Source organism: Dermochelys coriacea, chromosome 9 (assembly GCF_009764565.3).
Source record: "Dermochelys coriacea isolate rDerCor1 chromosome 9, rDerCor1.pri.v4, whole genome shotgun sequence".
Taxonomy (NCBI): Eukaryota; Metazoa; Chordata; order Testudines; family Dermochelyidae; genus Dermochelys; species Dermochelys coriacea.
The window spans coordinates 12,188,276-12,204,326 of record NC_050076.1 but is presented as its reverse complement, the minus strand read 5'-3'; the positions used below and the strand labels follow the sequence as shown (position 1 = coordinate 12,204,326).

At 42.0% G+C, this 16,051-nt stretch overlaps 1 protein-coding gene across 5 annotated transcripts in view; it reads left to right on the top strand.

The window, feature by feature from the left end:
- The window catches only part of KCNMB2 (potassium calcium-activated channel subfamily M regulatory beta subunit 2), a 244,696-nt gene that overhangs the window by 146,717 nt on the left and 81,928 nt on the right, over positions 1-16,051 (top strand). Inside the window, exon 1 of one of the 5 annotated variants that reach the window (XM_043492485.1) lies at positions 12,510-13,635. The exons of 3 other annotated variants lie outside the window; for them this stretch is intronic. The gene's annotated coding sequence lies outside the window, so the exon portion shown is untranslated. Of the gene's footprint in view, positions 1-12,509; positions 13,636-16,051 lie in introns of those variants that run through there. One more of the 5 variants, XM_038416616.2, reaches the window with a different exon arrangement.

Genomic DNA, 16,051 nt, shown 5'->3' with positions numbered 1-16,051 from the left:
TATCCACATCCTTCTTGTAGTGTGGGGCCCAAAACTGGACACAGTACTCCAGATGAGGCCTCACCAGTGTCGAATAGAGGGGAACGATCACGTCCCTCGATCTGCTCGCTATGCCCCTACTTATACATCCCAAAATGCCATTGGCCTTCTTGGCAACAAGGGCACACTGCTGACTCATATCCAGCTTCTCGTCAACTGTCACCCCTAGGTCCTTTTCCGCAGAACTGCTGCCGAGCCATTCGGTCCCTAGTCTGTAGCGGTGCATTGGATTCTTCCATCCTAAGTGCAGGACCCTGCACTTATCCTTATTGAACCTCATTAGATTTCTTTTGGCCCAATCTTCCAATTTGTCTAGGTCCTTCTGTGTCCTATCCCTCCCCTCCAGCGTATCTACCACTCCTCCCAGTTTAGTATCATCCGCAAATTTGCTGAGAGTGCAATCCACACCATCCTCCAGATCATTTATGAAGATATTGAACAAAACGGGCCCCAGGACCGACCCCTGGGGCACTCCACTTGACACCGGCTGCCAACTAGACATGGAGCCATTGATCACTACCCGTTGAGCCCGACAATCTAGCCAGCTTTCTACCCACCTTATAGTGCATTCATCCAGCCCATACTTCCTTAACTTGCTGACAAGAATGCTGTGGGAGACCGTGTCAAAAGCTTTGCTAAAGTCAAGAAACAATACATCCACTGCTTTCCCTTCATCCACAGAACCAGTAATCTCATCATAAAAGGCGATTAGATTAGTCAGGCATGACCTTCCCTTGGTGAATCCATGCTGACTGTTCCTGATCACTTTCCTCTCCTCTAAGTGCTTCAGGATTGATTCTTTGAGGACCTGCTCCATGATTTTTCCAGGGACTGAGGTGAGGCTGACCGGCCTGTAGTTCCCAGGATCCTCCTTCTTCCCTTTTTTAAAGATGGGCACTACATTAGCCTTTTTCCAGTCATCCGGGACTTCCCCCGTTCGCCACGAGTTTTCAAAGATAATGGCCAAGGGCTCTGCAATCACAGCCGCCAATTCCCTCAGCACTCTCGGATGCAATTCGTCCGGCCCCATGGACTTGTGCACGTCCAGCTTTTCTAAATAGTCCCTAACCACCTCTATCTCTACAGAGGGCTGGCCATCTCTTCCCCATTTTGTGATGCCCAGCACAGCAGTCTGGGAGCTGACCTTGTTAGTGAAAACAGAGGCAAAAAAAGCATTGAGTACATTAGCAGATGCAGAACCTCTCTCACTAGCTTTTTCCAGGGTCACTCTGTGTTCACAGGCTACAGCTTGGCTTTCTGGCTTTTTGCCTCTGTCTCTCCCGCCTTTCTTGCCTGTTCTCAGTTTTTGTGTGTTCTTCCGTCCGTCTCTCTCTCTCTCATACAGACACACTACTCAGCAAAACCTCTCTGCTCACTCAGTCTAAACGCCTGGGTGGGTTCACAATCCTTTAGTCCTATGTGTGGGGCTTGTGATTAACTTATCCTCAGAGTTATGTTATTTGAGGGATCCATTCACCTGCATGACCCATGAAGTCACCAGTATCTGTCAGCATAACAGTGCCCGTGTACCGATGGACATCAGTGAAGTGAGCTGTAGCTCACGAAAGCTTATGCTCAAATAAATTTGTTAGTCTCTAAGGTGCCACAAGTGCTCTTTTTCTTTTTGCGAATACAGACTAACACGGCTGCTACTCTGAAACCTGACATTGGTAACAGGGGATGGAAAAGCATCTGGATTTGTCCTGGGTTAGGACAGCTGTGTCACCAGTTGTTTTTCATCACAAAAGGAAGTCTGTTAGGATTTCATAATCTTCCTTATAAACAAGGGTCCAAAACCTCAGCTTCTGTAAATCAGCACAGCTCCATGGACTTCTAAGGGGCTACACTAATTTACACCAGCTGAGGATCCAGACCAAAGGCTAGTGTCTTCTCTTAACCACTCCTCAGTTTCAAAGACATCCATTACCTTTGCAAATTAACCTAACTCAACACTCAGCTAGATGAAAAGGAGTACTTGTGGCACCTTAGAGACTAACAAATTTATTTGAGCATAAGCTTTCGTGAGCTACAGCTCACTTCATCGGATGCATTCCACCAAATGCATCCGATGAAGTGAGCTGTAGCTCACGAAAGCTTATGCTCAAATAAATTTGTTAGTCTCTAAGGTGCCACAAGTACTCCTTTTATTTTTTGAATACAGACTAACACGGCTGCTACTCTGAAACTCAGCTAGATGTATCTGCAACGGCTGTTAACCTCTTTTGTGGATTCCCATCTCTGATATTTATTTCAGTAAAGTTCTTGCTTTCAGATCTTTAACACTTCTGCTATTCATGCTTCCATTTGCCTTTGCAGCTTAGATTGAACAATATGCCCTCACATTATTTCTGTCATTGCCCTGCATGTACCCTATGCGTATATCCCTGAAGGTAAAATTCCATGCGACTAAGAGAAACCTATGTTGTCATGTAAATAATAACAGGTAGTTCCTCTGTTCAGAGAAGATAATGGGGGGGAGGGAATTAATGTAGCATCAGATGAATTTCCATTGTTACAATTATGCATTGAATTTAAAAAAAATGTCATGCAGACAATCTTTATAGTCCTTATGGACAATCAGTACAAAAGAACAAAGAAAAATAATTTCAATAAAACAGTTTGCCCCAAGCAAGAAATATGCTTAATGAATCATACATGAGAAAAGATAGTTATTTGATGTAAAATGGAATTGTGACCTTGCTGCAGGAACGTTCATTACCTAACGCCACAGAAACCAAATTAATAGACTTCTGAATGGTGCAGACACAAAATATCATTCTGCTTCATGGCATTTGTTTCCTGATAGCGAGGTTTGGGAAGGGACATTTTGTGTTATTGGTTATAAAATGGATTGCAAAAGGAATTCGGTATGACCTTTAAGATGTTACAGAAAATGAAGGTAAATACTGGGAGTCAAGCCTTTGGAAATATTTATTGGCTCAGCAGAGGTAGCCCAGGGACAAAACACTCAGTGGCTTAATACAGTAATAAATGATAGATAGATAGATAGATAGATAGATAGATAGATAGATAGATAGATAGATTAGATGAAAGTAAACCTATCAATTATGTATCTAGCTGTCCTTTTGCATACTCAAATAACTAAGCTATAAATGTGCACATTCATAATATGATTTCATGAGTATTTTTGCATGTTCAATAACTGTTTGCTGATCAGGTCCACAGTGTACTTTTGAAGTAAATGTAATGCCAGTGAAAGGTAGTGAATTCACCGCTCCGGAAACTGAAGTCCTTTTTCATTTATGCAGTGAACAGAAGGAGCCTGGGCCACAGCAAAGGAAGCTTCTCCTATGCTAATGTGTAAAGACTAGCTGAAATTATTCCTTTTTTCATTTTCCATGGCCCATTCAGTCCTTGGCTTGTCCTGCTGATATTGCTTTAAAAAAGGTGCCAGTTATGGTGCTAGATTGCCTGAGAGGCCTGGCAACTTCTCTAGGAGATAGACTGAGACCACAAAATCTTTTTTCGGAGGCTACTGAGCAGTTGTCTGGTAGTAATGACTTTTTTGTTTTTAAAGAGCTAGCAGAGTCATGCAGCTGTGGAGAGAACTCTGTCTGGAGAATTACCTCAGGACTCATGCGCTCTTGGACCCTAATTCCTACAAGGCACAAAGGCACCCTCAATTCCTACTTTCTCTGATGGGAGTCGAGGATGTTCTAGCCGAACACAAGGGGTTCTTAGAACCACACAGATGGCCTGATCCTAAGCCTGTTGAATCAAGCCCAGGATCAGTAAATAGATAGCTGGTGGCTTGCAGTCACATTCTCTGCTGGTGTTATTTGGTGCCACTCTACTGAAGTCAACTGATCTGCACCACCAGAGAATTTAATGCTTGGTTTCTGAAGAAGGTAAAAGAAACGAGTTCAAGCTACCTCCATCCTGACTCCCTCCACTAGCCTATCCATGGAACAACAGAAACAGCCTCTGATAATGTTATAGGTAGCATTTTAGAAGGAAAGGTACTGCAGGAGTGGATCCTGCTCCTGAAAGGTATGGATTGATTGTAAAGGAGGTGATGAACTCACGATGATATAGAATGCAATGATCTATTCTCTCACAGCTGGAGGATCTGCTGTCAAAAATTTACATGGGGAAAGACTATAAATGTGAGCTCACCCATCGTGTTTTGGGCAGATGTAACGGAGTAATGGCTTTCGGTAATCATGGCTCCAATGGAGTAAAAGTGTGCTCTAATAGAGTAAATATTCTTTCTGGAGTTTGTTGTTATTGTTCTTTTTTAACAAAGATCACACATGGGAGGGTTATAAAATACCTATAGGTATCTAAAATGTTAAAATTATTAGGCAAGTACGTGCAGTAAAAGAAATATTTCTGCAAATGGAAAACCCAAGGCATCTATGCCTTCAAATTGTTATTGGCATTTTAAACCATGATAATTGCTTCATAATGTAAGTAATTTCATTGTGAATATGAACACTGTAGGCAATGTACACTGTATCAGCTGTAGCTTCTACTTTGACTTTAATAATTTCCCTGAACAAAATAATCATTTTAACATACTTAAATATAATTTATGACATAACACGTTGCATATTTTTAAAAATGAGTTCATTTAATGGTCAAACACAGGCTCACTAAAGATATATGGTTATATCTAGGAATGTCTACGTGTGCAAATGTATATAAACTGGGCCAGATTTCAGTCTTGCTTACCTTGGTGAGGTCAACAGACTAACTTCAGTGTGAAACTGATGTAAGTGGCAATAGAATAAAGGTCTGATTTCCAGAAGCAGTGGAACAATGAAAGTCAATACAGTAGCGATTAGCACTTCTGAAAATCAGGCAGTCGGCATGTATGTTTGTGTGTGTGTTTTATAGGCAGAGCTGGTAGCACGACCTATAGTTAAGATTACCCAACACTTTCTATTATAAACCCCTGTTTTAAGTTGCTTATATCTTTGCCAAATTCACCATTCAGGCTGAAATTGCCCATGCTGATTGTCTGCCTCAGGCTGAACTTCTGGGGGAAAGTTTCAGCAAAAATGGTGCTCCTGTTTCCAAGAACAAGATTAGGTTGTTCTGTCCATTTAAAATTCTTACAACCATTTAACTGAATACCTCCAGCACTTCCATGCTTTGGAGCAGGGACAAGGAGTCTGGGAAGGAGACTGGGACTGGGAGCTGATGGAAAGGAGAGACGAGGACTTGCTAGACAAGGAGACCAGAACTGGGAGCTGGGGAGGAGAAATGGGGTGAGGAAGATTGAGCTTGCGCAGGAGGTAGTGGAGGAGACTGTAACTGGCTGAGCAAGAAGACTGGGACAAGAAGTGTGGGCGGGGACTGGGAAGATGAGCTGGAAAGGCATAGGAGACTGGATCTCACACAGGGAGCCCCTAGGAGCCAGAGAGGAGAATTTGGGAAGAGACAGGACCAGGGTGGAGGGTTGAGAGGAAGAAGGGAACCGGGGTAAAAGGGTTTGTGATCACTAGAGAACACTCCTTCCAGAATCTGAATCCAAGATTCCTGGGTCTTGCATTCCTCTTTTGTCAGCAGATATCTGTGAAACTCACTGACTACTCTCCCTCTAGTGGCTGGATAGAGGATGACAACCTACTACAAAAAGAAAAGGAGTACTTGTGACACCTTAGAGACTAACAAATTTTATTAGAGCATAAGCTTTCGTGAGCTACAGCTCACTTCATCGGATGCATCCGATGAAGTGAGTTGTAGCTCACGAAAGCTTATGCTCAAATAAATTTGTTAGTCTCTAAGGTGCCACAAGTACTCCTTTTCTTCTTGCGAATACAGACTAACACGGCTGCTACTCTGAAACCTACTACAGTTATCCATTACTCCATTACCTCAAATGGCAGAGGTCTTTGCTGTGGATATAAAGCTTCCAACCTTGCTGATGAACCATGTGGGTGACAATACAATGCCATAGGATGGAATTTCTGGGAGGGTGGTTCACTTAACATTTTTAAAAATCTAGGAAATTACACATAAAAACTAGGTTAAAAGAATATTAAGGTTGTAAAGTCAAGCACCCAAAAGCTTTTTGTGTACAATATGTATATATAGTTTACACACAATTTAAGTTTGTGTTCATGGTATATAATATTTAAGGGACAGATCCTCACTTGGTATAAATTGGTGTAGCTCAAGTAACCTCCATGAAGCTAAATTGCTTTACATCCTCTGAGGATGTGGCCCATAATATGCAGAGATGAGCTTAAGCCATGTAGTTTAGATCCAAGATCAGGTCTGGAATTTAAAGCACCACGAAGTGTGGGATTATTCAAATTCACGGTTTCAGTTCAGTTCATTCTAGAAAGAGGCCATAGTAGTAAAATTCAGATCCAAACTTGGAGCATATTTATTTTTAAGATTGGAGGGTTCGTATTTGGAAGTCTAGATCAGGCTCATCTTTAGCATGACCCATTCAATGCAATCCTTATTCAGGCATAACTCCAATTACACTGAATGGGAGTAATGCCTGACTAAGGGCTGGATAAGCCCTTCAGGAATTAATCCTATGTGTGTATGTATTTATATCTGGACCTATAACTATACTATATACAGCTTTAGACCATTTATTAATATTACATTTGTAGCCATTATCACCCCTATTAGCTTGTTGCAATTTTCTGTACTTTCAATTTTTCAATTACATTGATTATCACATTAAACTTTCCTTATGCTATACGAACAGGCTAAAAATAATAAGCTTGTGTCTTCATAATACAAATGGGCCATTCTCATTTATAATATTGACAGCACGGTGGGCTCATTTTTCAGCGTTAATGAAACTCTCATCTCAAGAGGTCCAATTCATAAAAACACTTACACAAGCTGCGCACATTTCCTTTTACTCCCACTGATATTCCTTTTGGTTTAAATCAGATTGCAGATTAGACCGGAGATTGAAATAAAATGGAAGAATCTCACTGTGTGTTGTACTGAGCAAGTGCAGGGAATCAGGTATAATGGCAGGAAACACCCCTTTCTATTGCTTAAAACACACACACACGCTTTATGACCATGTGGTCAACAGCATGAATTCACACAGCTTCGCCATTTGGTTGATTTCCCCAAAAAGCAACAAGCTGCCAGAAGAAAGAGTAAGTTGTGCTTAAGCTCATTTTTATTAAAAATATTAACTTTTACCCAAAAGGATCCAGGAAAGGAAATAAGAAAGTAGAGGAACGTTTAAGTATTAACTCCCATGTTAACAAATGAAAGGCAGCACTGAGATTTCATTATTTATTTTGATTCCTCCCAGTGCCTATTCTAAGCCCTAACTCACATCACAATGATTAAAATGTATAATAAAAAATTAAATCTCCCTCCAAAATATTGCTGCAGATCTTCAGCAGGTGTAAATCAGTATAGCTCCAGGATCTAGCCCACTAATTCAACTCCCAAATAGTCTAACAATCATTCTGCTGTTGCACTGCAGCAATAGCTATACCAGCCCCAACTCTGCCTGGTCTCTATGGTCTGTATTGAGCCGGCAAGGCCCTGGCCTGGTCAGAGCAGTGTGCTTACAGAAAGCATGCAAGCTCTGCCATTCCCAGTACCAGATGCAGCCTGTTCCCCCACCACAGAGCACCTGGCCATCTCTCCAGGCCAGAGTGAAGTAGCTACAATGTCGTTTGCCCATAGGCAGCCAGCTCTTCAGAGTAGTTTTAGCCCCAGGGAGCCAACCCTGCACTCCCCTAAACACAGACACTGCAATTGTGCCCTCTCATTTTTTAGGAGTGGGTGTGGGTAGGTGGGCCGGGGTTCCTTGTGCTCTCCTCCTTTATCTACCCACTCCGGGAAAGGCCACTACATGGCCACCTGCTTCCAACCTCTCCAAACTGTCTGAGAAGAGAATCACTGCTGTGGGTTCAGTTATTGCTGAATAAAAGAGTTCATGGGTGCGTGGTGCTGACAAGGAATGTAAAGATGGCCAGGAATGAACCAACAGTGTCGATGCAGCTGGAAAGCATGGGGAGCTTGTGAGCATGGGGGTACATGCTGCTGCCAACCTGCAGATAAGGACAGTGATTGTCAGGCTTTTAACTTCCCTAGAGGTCAGGGAGCGCTGTTCTAGCAGATGAATCAGGCAGAGTTTGGGGCTCCTCAGGGAGCCCAGAAACATGGAGGTCTTGTCTCAGGATGGTGCATACTGTGTGGCATTCAAGGTTTTGAAGCACCTATATAACTAGGCTGGGTAAACCTGAAAATGTTCAAGTTCTGCTTCTAGCCCCAAGATCAGTAAACCTGGCCACAACCCAGCTGTGAACTGCCCTGTGATGACAGTCAAGACCTCACCACCTCGTCTTGCAAACCATCATTGGAAGAGCCAATTGCCCAGAACCAGGAGAAGGAAAGAAACTAGAAACCTCCCATTGGATTTAGCCCTCTCCTTCCACCTGAGGCTGAGGGCACAGAATGTGTTTTCAGTGGATGGGCATCCGATTCCACAGCACCTAAATTTGTGACACTTTGAGTTCCCTTTGGCAGACACCTTGGCACTCATGCTGCCAGCGTAGACTAGCTCAGATTATTACTGTTTTTTTGCTCAGCCCAAATTATAAGCAACTTGCTTCCGATTTCTCTCCTCTGACCTGCTGTCAAAGTTCCTGAACAATTGGTCATCTTTTCAGGGCACCACCATGCTGCTTTGTGGAACAGTGAAGAGGCTGGTTTGCTGGGACAACAGAATGTTGGTCTTGGAAGCGAACGCAGAGCCAATGCTATCCAAACGGACACCTGCCCCAGATGGTTCTATGAATAGGATATCTGTGGCTTTAATATAAGATCTGGAATTGACAGGTTAAAATGTGGGTGGGAGACTGGGAACCCTCCTTAACTGCACATGTGCTCATTAATGAAGAGTGTTTCTAAAACTGCCCATTGGTCTGTGGGTGCCAGGCCATTCAGTGAAGTGTGTGTGATCCTGCTGCAGCTTTGGAGCCCTCTTCCTGTTAAATCTGCACGATACATCTGTCCGTAGATGGACAGGAGTTCTTTATTCTTCCCTCATGTTTCAAAATAGTGTCCAACCCCCTAGGGCAGCACAGCGGCTGGGCACGGGAGAAGAGAATGCCCACCCCTTTCTAATGCAGACACACAAAACTAGACTTGTTCCCTTGGCAGTCATTTTTTTCACTGGTGAGTTCAATATCGTTTGCTTTTTGAGTCTCAGCTCTTGCCCCCTTGTGGTGCCATGTCTGAGAGGTACTCAGCTCATGGTGATAAGCCTAGAACAAATGCCTGGAGAGACAGATCAGTTAGATGTGCCAAGCTCCATCCCACTGCTTGCAGTGAGAACTAAAGGGGCTCTGTACCACTTGTGACATAGCCCATGGCAGTGGTGGGTGTACTAGTCTGGGACAGTTTGAAAGGCTGTATTAATGGGAATGTGTACAACTCACCACGGAGAGTGTTCCTTTAGCAGATTACCAGTGTAATAGCTGAAGGCCAGAGTATCTGAGCTGAGGAAGGACAGCACCATCTTATCAGAACAATGCATTTTTTCTGCCACCAAATGCATGTTCTTTTACTTCGCTCAAATTGCCATTTAACATGTGCCAGAGGAAATCCGGGTGACATTGGGGAAGGTCAGTCAGACGCAGGCAGGTGTAATATCGTTCAAGCAGGCAAGTCACAATGAAGGTTAGTTAAAAGGAACATAATTAGGGCCAATATTGGCTCCCAGGGTGGGGGTGGAGGGTGAATGAGTGCCTAAGGGAGCCAGAGCTACTCCCTAAGAGTGTTGGCACCCCAAGCCTGGGCACTGGTCAGCCTGCCTCCCTCTCCATCTAGGGGAAACTGTGGGAAACTACATAAATAAATCACTTGGAAAAATGAAAACCCTCCTAATTTCTCCAGTGGGCATGAAAAAGGCAGAGTCAGAGGCACACCGAGGCGGGTCATGCTCACTCCTTTCGTTCTCACTGAGATGGGGCATCAGTCCCACCCATCCACTTTCCTTTCCTCTCCTCTTCCTTCCCGTCAGGGACTCATCTTTGCTTTTCCAGCTCCCACGGGCTCCACCGAGGGATACAGACACAGATGTGAGGAGAATAAAGGCTTTACTTCCTTGCAGCCCAAAAGACATGGTAGAGTAGGGTAAGGAAAGAAGGTGGAAGGGAGAGGGTTCTCCTTCCCTCCCCTTCAGCCCTGCCATGGTAGCCCCAGCAGCACTGTGAGATCTGAGGATTGTTGTCCAATTGAGAAGGCATTTGGGGGATGTCCCTAGGTGTCTGTTTGGAGAAAGTAGAAGAGAGAAAAGATAATTAGCTCACCCCTATCACTTTCTCTCCCCTTCTCCCTGGCTGTGCTGGGCTGACTGGGGTTCTCAGTCCTTCAGGGAGTCTAGTCAGATCTTGATTAGCCCAACTATGGTTATCCAGAAACCTCACTTATCCAAAATGAGGTCATGTCCCCAACGTGTATTAAGTGTATTGAGAATTATCTCGATTGTCTGAACACTGAATTGATTCTGATAAATGAATGTCCATCATGTGACTTGGTAAATGGAGGTTTGAGTGTATTAGGCTCTTGCTGGAGGGGATGGCACAGTTATCTACGCTTCCAGGTTGAAATACCTAGTTTCTCTGGAACTACAAGTCTGAAGCCCCAGAGCTTTGATTCAGCCCTTCCTCCTTCAAACAGAGATAATTTGATCCTGCTTGTTCTGCCTGGACGTTAAAAATCCCATGGTTCATTTTGCAGGAATAGAGGGCCTGCCCATGGCTTTACCAAAAATGCCCATTCCTCACATCATACAATAAACAGTGTGCTGGCTTGATTACCAGATTCAACCCCAGAGGTGATTACAAACAGTTAATCCATCACTAGCATTCAAAGTGCTTTGGCTTCCTTTGAGATAAAAGCCATTATGGAAATATGGCTTGTTCTTTAATTTATTTGTGGGAGCAGCAGGAATCTTGGACACAATGCAGAAAAGGCATAAGAACCCACCAAGAGAAAGAGAGAGAGATTCATGAAGAGAGACTTGAGGTGTGAGATGATTGGCACCAGCTGAGGATCTGGCCCAGAGTTTTAAGTTTCCTTTGGTCACCTATTTGTCAGAAGCTACAAAAAAATTGTTAGAGGGCTTTTTATACAAAAGTGAAATGTGATTTTCTGCTTCTTATTTATTTATTTTAGAAAAGTGGAGTGAAAGCAGGTTTCTCAGCCTCTCACCATCTTCAAGTTGTTGGCCTCCTGGGAGGAATGGGATGAATTAATCCCTACCGTGTCTTGTTTAACTTGGCCTATAAAGAGCTAACCTTGTTGTAACTTGGAAGATCTGCAGATATTATGCATTATACAAGTGGGAGTCATTAAGGCATAAGATACAGTGTCAAAAGATCTGAGTTCTAGGCCTGATTCTGTCACAGATGCCCTCTGTAGCTCTGGACAAATCTCTTAAACCAAAATGTTCAAAGATGCTGACTATCTGGCTACATATTTATGTTTCTAAATGTAGATTTAGGAGCTTAATTTTAGGCACCCAAATTTGAAAATGTTGGCCTCAGTGTGTGACTCAGTTTCCCTTTCTGTAAAATGGGAATAATATTTACCAAACTCAGCTTAATGTCTGTAAAGCGCTTTGAGATCTTCAAATGGAAGATACTAGAGAAATGTAAGCCGTACTTAGCAGTGTACATTTTTCCAGCTTCGTTATTCTTCTGTGTGGTAAATGGTTTTGAGTGGATTGTTAACGATAAACACACGACTATCATCTAAACAGAGTATGTATTAACCTCACCCTGAACTAACTTTCTCATATAACATGAACTCTCAGAGAAAAATAGTCTTTAAAAAGCAGCACACTTTCAACTTTAGCAACCTAAAAGCACACATAATAGCATCTTATTATGTATCTAAGGGAGAGTAGCCACTATTCTAATGACTAAAGCAGGGATCACTAAGTAGTATCCAATAATCTGGCTGTTATTCCTAGAGTAAATTGTTGTGTTTCTGAATCTTTACAACTGGTGATCAGTATCACACAAGACTAAACATTTGGCTTGCTAAAGTATAAACTGCTACTCCTCTCATTAAATGCCAGTAACAGCAACACCCTTTCTTCTGAGATTATTTACATTGCAAAAACAGTGACCACAGCAAGGGTTTCTAGCAAAAATACAATAATTTGTGTGAGTATATTTCCCCCCTGCAAATAATATGTCTTTGTTTTACAGAAGGAGTGTTTCCTCCCCTCACACACACAAGCATGTAGAAAATGCACAGTATAGATACATACACATTATGTATGTGTGTCTTTCTAATGCATATATATAGTATAGTTCCTCTTTCTCCTTTCACTGTATTTTATCTTTAAATTGAGAGAGCTTTTTTATAACACGAATCATCAAAGAGGAACAGCTAGTTACCAAGGAGACTTCCTGATGAATCAGAGACTGACTGGTATAAGATCTAGACACATTGTATCTTCTTAATTCATGAGATCTTACATTTTAAACAGGGGAGAAAAGATCTCATCACAATCAACTGTGGACCATGCATTTCTCCTGCCAGTGAGGACAGTTTTTATTTTTGCCACAGAAGCAAATTAGCAAGTGCATTTTGTGTAGAATCAGTTAACAAATTTAGACAAATGAGGGAATTTCTCTGGAGCACTCTTGATTCAGAAAAACAAATACCAATCAAGGACGAAGGGCTCCAGATGGAGGCAACAGAAGAAAAGACTTAAAAGCCCCTATTTCCATACAGGAATGAAGAAGAAGATGCAGTGTCAAGCGAGTACTGGAGAAACATCTGCATATCTGCTTTGCTGCAGCCTTGGTATTTCTAAAAGTAAAGGTTGTGTCAGAAGAAAAGGTGTCTTCTTCCGATTTACCTCTGAATGTCTGGCATTGGACTGAATGGATCAGGATTCTAACTTCCACAAAACCAGTTCAAAATTGGCTGAATGCAGAAACTAGACTATATTCAGCATCAACAGCTTTTGTCAACAATCCTAATGCATCAATACCATTGTCCAAAGTATTGTCAATAAGCCTTGGTTTTGTTTCCGACTTCTGTACAGTTTTTCTCCAAGTACCAGGCGAAAGTGACGAATTTTGCAAAGTGACATAAAATGCACTTATCCAGCACAAACCCGAAATTTCCTGCTGTTAATGGGAATTACCATGATGTCCATGAAACATGTGAACAGTTCAGTCAGCCAAAGATGTGTAAACAGAGCAGATGAGAAGAAGAGTTTTAAAAAACGTGGCAAAAATAAGGAGCTCTGTAAAATACAGTTTGCATGTGGGAAACTCAGCTCTTTTAGACTTACTTTATTCAACAGAGGGTCTTCTCACCCAGTGACTTCTGACTGCTCATTTTAGGAAAATTACTGAACATGTCAGTATTTTTCCTTTTCACCTAAAAAAATAATAATTAAACACCCTTGGAACTGTAAGAAAAGTGAAAAATATTCCAAGACAGACATCGAGAGACAAGATTTATGGAAATCTCCCTCTTGAAAATAATCTATTTTCTCACAGGTGAAAACTACAGAAGTATGTAAATTAAAGGAAAAAACTTTTTGTCAGTTCCAGTTGAAATCTCCATACCGGGAACAGAGAGTCCACTGTTGCTAAGGTAACTTGATCAATTAAAAGTTGGCTTAAATTGCAGGATATATTGAAATGTATGAAATAAGGAATGTATCTGAGAGTTAGACTGGCCAGCATGACATGTCTGGGAATGAAGATTAAAGTGTGTTAGAACAAATGTAGGCTTTACTGTTACGTGTGTTTTGGAAGAAGAATTCCTGGAGTGTTAACATTTGGAAAGAGGCTAATGCTAACAAGGTTGTTAGTCAGGGATTCAAGTGAAGAACATTTTATAGGCAAATAATTTCAAGTACCATTTTATTACATAAATTACACTCTCTCATCTCACGAATGAAATTAGCTGGTGGCAGCATTTATGGGCTGAAATGAAAAGCTCAAGGTAATAATATTTTAGTAATGCAGATTGTAAGGTTTATCACCACTAAAAAAGGTCTTCATATTAGAATAAACTATAGAACTCCCATTTGGAGAGAGTATTATCCAAAATATGTAGATTGATTGTGATCGAAAACAACATATGGAATAAGGAAGTGTTATGACAAGCACTTATAGACAAAAAAGATGGTTTTGGCACCATGAGACAAACTTAAGGAAATTTCAGGATTTGGCTGAAAGCCCATCATTTATTCACTGCCACTCTCTTCTTAACTTGATATTTTTGTGTCTAGGTATGCTGAAAGACTCTGAGATCAGTGCAGGGATTATACAAAGTGATTTGCTGCACTTCTCAGGTACATCAGGCAAGGTAATGGTGTCGGAGCAGCAAGTTAAGAGACTTTCAGCATTTCAGTTTCATAGATATTGTGGGTTACTGGAGCTTGCTTGCCTGAGTTTTTATGTGCTTTATCATTTTGAATGGGTGCAGCCTACAGTGAACGTTAAAAAGAGAAGACTGAGAGAGCAGTAGCTAGAGGCAGACTTACTACAAACAAAGCACAAACTTCCATGCCCACATTTGCTACTAAAGCTCAGTCCTATCCTACAAGAGCTTTGCTATTCCTGGAGATTTTGTCCTGGATATTGGTTATTCTACCAAATGCTTCCCATTCTTTTTTAAATGTGGATGAACAACTTGTAGGGACATAAATAATACCTTGCCCCTACACAGTGCTTTTATCTGAGAATATCAAAGCACATTAGGTGAGGAAACTTCATTTTACATATGGGGAAACTGAGGCATAGAGAGGTTAAGCACCTTGCCTAACACCATTCACCTGGTCAGGGTCAGAGTTAGGTTTAGAATCCAGGGCTCTCAACTCTCAACATCATGCCTATTTATCCAGGAGGCCAGGCCTATTCATTGGCTCATTGTGACATTTACTGGGCAAAAATCCAAGTCTCCATGGCTGAAAGACTAGTGTCTAGTCTGCACTTTGGGGAGCAGAGTGGGGGTTGTGGGGTGGTTAACAGTGGTCTAAAAATTGTTTTTTGCAGATAATGAAAGTTGATGCCACTAGAGTCTGGTCTGCTGTGTAAATCCCTAGGGAAGGATTAATACAAATAAAGTTGGGGGTGGGGGAACTGTTAAGAGAATCAGTTGCCAATTAAAGATTGCAGCTCCTTCTGAGCCATTGAGGTCTATCAGGGAAATGTGTGTTGTTAGAAAGTGTACTGATTCTGGAATGGAAGATTAGTATTTTTTACATGATAGATTATTGCAGCACAACTACATACATTCATTATGGTGTTTTGTGTAAATATAAATTTAGATCCTGTTTAAAAATAGAATTTCTGAGAAATGTGGCTATTCTATGCTCATTTGGCTTCTGTCGCTGTGCCCTGAGTCCAGCTGTGGGGAAACTTATGGAACGGCCATACAAATGATCTCCCGATCATATTCCCTACAGTCCCACTGCAGAATCCCACCTGTCCTGCAAGAAGGGAGTGTGACTTTTAGAGTGTGAACTCTATTATTTGGTGGCAATCACTTTGCCAGGCAGGTGGCATTGACAGGACTTTGATAACTTCAGCCTCCAGAGCTTTCTTTCCTGCTCTAATGATCGTTTAAATTCACACTAGAATTTACACCATGCTCCTCACTATGGTGTCTCAGCACATTACACAACTGCATTGCTTCACCAAATAATCTGAATCCTTATACAAAATGGCCACTCTGCACATTTCGGTTTAATAGGAAATTAACCCCAAATAAAAATCATTTGAGACTGGTCAAGTGGCAGGGTCATCCTCATTAGTCCAGACGATGCAGCATGTTGGATACCCATGCTGGTGATCTGAATTTGGGACCAAACTCATTCTTTCGCCTCTTCTGGAAGGCAGCACACTCAATGCTCGGCATGATTTGGGGGTGCAAGTCCATTCTTGAACAACCTCCTCTGGCTGACCCAAGAATTGCGTCAATGGGCTGTGGAGGGAGACCAAAGCCAATGCTCTTCCAGTGGAAGGATGGGTTTGTTTCAACATGTGGCCCAGGAGAGGAA